This window comes from Nematolebias whitei, unplaced genomic scaffold (assembly GCF_014905685.2).
Source record: "Nematolebias whitei isolate Nwh7 unplaced genomic scaffold, NemWhi1 Nwh_scaf_121, whole genome shotgun sequence".
Taxonomy (NCBI): Eukaryota; Metazoa; Chordata; class Actinopteri; order Cyprinodontiformes; family Rivulidae; genus Nematolebias; species Nematolebias whitei.
In genome coordinates this window covers 26,671-31,757 of record NW_023618666.1, presented here as the reverse complement: position 1 = coordinate 31,757, position 5,087 = coordinate 26,671, and the positions used below count along the sequence as shown (strand labels likewise).

General features: G+C 43.8%; 1 long non-coding RNA gene across 1 annotated transcript in view; it reads right to left on the bottom strand.

The window, feature by feature from the left end:
* Window positions 1–558: 558 nt before the first annotated feature.
* Window positions 559–5,087, bottom strand: part of LOC119429217 — a 14,916-nt gene continuing 10,387 nt past the window's right edge. Inside the window, exon 2 of the long non-coding RNA XR_005187745.1 lies at window positions 559–766. This is a non-coding gene — a long non-coding RNA (uncharacterized LOC119429217). The remainder of the gene's footprint in view (window positions 767–5,087) is intronic.

The window sequence follows — 5,087 nt, the reverse complement described above, 5'->3', positions numbered from 1 at the left end:
GGAAATGGCTTTTCTCCTGTGTGGACTCTCATGTGTCTGTTTAAACTTGTCTTATGACTAAAACTTTGTCCACAAAGGTCACAAGGAAACGGCTTGTCTCCTGTGTGGACTCTCATGTGTAAGATTAAATGTGATTTGAAAGTAAATCTTTTACCACAGTCATCACAGCTCATTGATTTTGGTCTTGCCTGGACTTTCCTGCGTGACTCTACATGTTTCTTCTCTCCAACACATTTCTTATTAAGCAGACAGCTTGAAGACTTCACTCCTGAATGCCTTGTCATGTGTCTTTGAAGAGTCTGGTTACTGACATACTGCTTACCACACTCAGAGCAGTTCAAAGATTTGTTGACAGGTTTTACCTCTGATTCAGGAGCCCTGCTCTCCTTCCTGTCTTTCATACTGTCTTCACGTTCTGATTCAGAGTCTGATGTGTTCTTTAGCAGAGAGTCAGGATCGGTCATTTCACCATCCTCTTCATCGTCCTCATTAACGTCAGTCTTTGAAGAGCTGGAACTGTCTTTGTGAGTCTTTAAATCTGGGTTCTTGGCAAGTTGATTTTATCCTCCTCACTCTTTAAAGAAACTGTAGTGACCAAAAACCTGATATTGGTCTCCTCCATATTGAGTTGGTCTCCCACCAGACTGGTCTAAGGGTCTTTTCTTCCACTCTATGATAAGAGGCTCTGGGTCCTGCTGGTCCACATCAGGCCTTCAGTCTTGAGGAGCTTCTTCTTTTAATCAGCTCTAAACAGAAGCAGGAACCACTGAAACACATGAACATTAAGGACAATGTTACTTCAACACACACACACACACACACACACACACACACACACACACACACACAATTTTACACTCACAATCACCATATTATGTCTGCATATACATTAATACCAACATAATAGTACAAAAGAACAAATTTAAAGGCAGAAAAACTAAATTTCAAGTTATTCTGTTCTGAACAAAAGACCAACTGTGACAAATTAATCTTTTAAATATCACCCTTTTGAATTTAACGAAAGGCAGCACGGTGGTGCAACTGGTAGAGCTGCTGCCTCTCAGCGAGCAGGTCCCTGGTTCAAATCCCGGTCCGGGGACCTTTCTGGGTAGTTTGCATGTTCTCTCTGTGCATGCGTGGGTTTTCTCCAGGTACTCCAGTTTCCTCCCACAGACCAAAAACATGCATGTTAGGCTGATTGGTAACTCTAAATTGTCTCTAGGTGTGAGTGAGAGAGTGAATGGTTGTTTATCTTGTTTGTCTCCATGTGTCCTTGTGATGTACTTGCGACCCGTCCAGGGTGTACCCTGCTCCTCGCACAGTGATTGCTGGACATGGGCACCGGCGACCCCCATGACCCAAAATGGAAAAAGCAGGTAAAAGATAATGGATGGATGGATGAATTTAACGATTACTTAACAGCTAAATCACATTTCCAGTGTCAACCTTTAGGAGTTTTATCATTGAGAATCAACTTGCTCATTATGAAGGTTGCTGTTATAAATGACAATTTATGAACTTTCTTGTTGCTAAAAATACTTGAACAAATCACAACTGTAGCATCACCTGCGGGGGCCACGCCTCGCACTCCTCTCCCCCAGGTGGTGGAAGAATCAGTGAACATCATTTTGTGAGTTCAACTTCTCTGACAGATGTTCTTTTAAAATCTACCACCATATGGTCTCCAGTTCTTTTTCAAACTTGTTCTGACAAATATGTTCTTTTATTCTGAGTACTGCTCTTGAACTTCTTCCACAATATGTGGACAGCTGTCAGTCAATCATTGAGGGACACGCCTCCATTCTAGCAACACACATTCTGATTGATCAACTCATGGCCAGTGAGCCCACGTGGGTCACTTTTTATTTGGATCAGCACCACAAACATGCATCTGAAATGATTGACAGAAAACCTGACAAGTTACAAAACGATGTATTTCAGCTCATCACGTGACCTCAAAACAACAGGCCCCACCAATGCTGTAGGCCCCTGAACTTCAGCCCAGGTCAGCCCGTACATTAAAGCAGCCCAGGAAACGGAGACATTCAACAGCACACAGAACCACTGCTGGATCTGAATCACAGTTTTACCAAGACCCAAGGCCAGTCACCACACTTCTTCTGACTGGTTAGTAGGCATATCTAGTGTGGTTGAGAATGTAAGCTGCACCTCTGTTAAATCCAGAGAAATGTCTGTTAAATCTCTTTGTGAACTCTATTTATTTTTATCCACAGGTACACCAGTGATCCAGCACAGCGCCAGAGTCAAGTCAGATTTATATTTATATTTATTTTGTATAGCACATTTAAAACAGGAACTGTTACCAAAGTGTTTATCAGAGCGCCATCAGACCCTGCATGTCTGGTGAACACTTCTACTTCCTTAGCTTGGATTTTGACTCGGGTATCGTCCACCAGGGCTGGGTAAAAAAAGATGATTTTCATGGAACATTTTTCCAGCGATAGATAACTAAGGTGCAGAGACAGGGGAGGTGTGTTTTGGTGGTTCACTCTACTTCAGGTGTTGCAGTAATAGTGTCACTCTGTTAATGAGCCAATCAATTTTTTTGTTTTCCCAGCACGGCCGGTGCAGCGAGCTCTCAGAGAAGAGTTGAGAAGGAACAGGGGAAGAGACAGCATGTTGTGCTCTAAAAAAAGAAAAGTTGACGCTGAAGACCATTGTTTTAAAGATGAATAGACAGAGAAATTAATGTAAATGGACTGTACTTATACAGCGCCTTTCTATCTTAATTCAAGATACTCAAAGCACTTTACACTACAATCTGTGTCCTCATTTACCCATTCATACAGCACTCTACTAGATCTCTACAAAGCTAATTGAACAAATCATTCTAACGAGACTAATCAGAGCTTTAGATCACATTCATACACTGATGGGACACACATCAGAGGCTATGAGGGGTTCAGTGTCTTGCCCAGGGACAATTCGGCATGCGACTGCTGGTGGATTTGAACCCCCAACTCTCGCATTGGAGGATGACTGCTCTAACCACTCAGCCACAGCCACCCCTGTTGTTCATTCTTCCAGCAGGCAGGTCAAAACCTGTTTGCCTCATATGCTCTGAATGGTCACATTATTTAAACGTGGCAAAGTGAAGTGCTCTTCATCTCTTTTGAGCAACGGTATCTGCTGAAGTCTGGGCAGAGAGCAGTGAATTAACCGAACTGGAAGCCCAGTATGACAGGATCCACCCTCCTCACCACAAATACTTTTACAGCCCAGCAGCATGCCGAATGTTCACTCAACGTATCGTAGATTTTGGGGCAACAAAAAAAAAAAAACATTTAGTGACAAGACAGTAGGGCTGTATACCGCACCAAGGTTATTTTATGGCACCGACCAACGCAGTTTGGTCGGTGTATTGATTGAAACGTCACTTTTCTTTCGGCGTCAAGTTTCGGTATTGGCTTTAACGTGTCACGTGTTTTCAGTACGCAGGCAGGTAAAACACAGACATATGGCGTGCTGGTTCCGCCCACAGACGGGGTTCATGTGTGCAGCGTGTGTGTCGTCGAACGGCTTCAATTTACGAGCAGAAAGTTGCTCCGTGGTTGTCTTCAAGGGGGACCGCAGCCTCCCCCCTCCTCTCTCAACATTAAAGTCACCTGTGAGTATTAGAGCATGAACGGCCTGATTCATTATCTCCACGACTAGACTCCTCTTCATCAAAGAACTCCGAGGACGGAGCTGTGTGTGTGATTTCAGCTGGTAAGTTTATGTTTGTTAACGTTACTGCTGCTTAACACATGCATCGTGGTGAATCAAACATGGATCCATGTAACGTTAACTTTAAGATATTAGTGTGTAGTCTAAAAAAGTTAAATCTGGTCCTCTGGACATTCAAAAAAACAAAACAAAGCAAAACAACAAAGAAATGTAGAAACGTTTCGTCTCTCATCCGAGAGACTTCCTCAGTCTGAGGTGCTGTATTCAGCTCAGTCTCTTAAATAGCACCTTCTCAGAGTGGATCAACCAGTTTTGCTGCTGACAACCAAAACCAGCTGATCACATGCTCAAGAAGGACCATCAGTCTAACAATGGATCATTAGCACACTGATGGCTGTTTACTATTCACAGAGGGCTGAGTGATACTAGCAATCACAGCATTGTAAGAGGGGGACAATTGAACACGCAGGCCTCCACCCCTGTTTAACGATGGACGGTTTCTTTTCATAAAGATAGCCTCCTTTACTCCTCTCTCAAACCATTGTTCCTCTCTATCCAGGATGTGCACATCTTTATCCCTGAAAGAGTGACCGCTGGCCTGGAGATGAGTGTAGACCGCAGAGTCCTGGCCTGATGATGTTGATCTTCTGTGCTGGGCCATCCTTTTGGCCAGTGGCTGTTTTGTTTCCCCGATGTAAGACTGATCACAGCCCTCCTGACACTGAACAGCATACACAACATTGCTCTGTTTGTGCCGGGGGACTGGATCTTTGGGATGAACCAGTCTTTGCCGTAATGTATTTTGGGGGTTTAAAAGCCACTGGGACGTTATGTTTAGAAAATAAACGTCTCAGTTTCTCTGATACTCCCTCAACATATGGAATGACCACTGGTCTGGGTTCCTCCTTTTCACCTGTTGGCTGACTGGAGTCCTGTTTGGGTTTCTTCTCTGCTTTTAGGAAGGCCCAGTTAGGATATCCACATTGCTCTAGAGCCTGTCTTGTGTGGGATTTCTCCTTCTGCCTGGCTCCTGAGCTAATGGGGACGCTGTCTGCTCTGTGATACAGAGTCCTGATGACTCCTAACTTGTGCTCCAAAGGGTGATGGGAGTCAAACTGCAAATACTGGTCTGTGTGGGTGGGTTTGCGGTATACCTCAGTTTGCAAATGTCATCTATCAGAGACTGAGACCTCACAGTCCAAGAAAGCCAACTTGCCATTTTTTTCATCTTCTCGTGTGAACTTGATGTATTTATCCACAGAGTTGATGTGGTCAGTAAAATGTTGGACTTCCTGAGATTTAATTTTAACCCAGGTGTCGTCAACATACTAACATGATTCTGAGTATTAATGACCCCAAAATGGCAGACTGAATAGACTCGAGACTCAGGTAAAACAAAA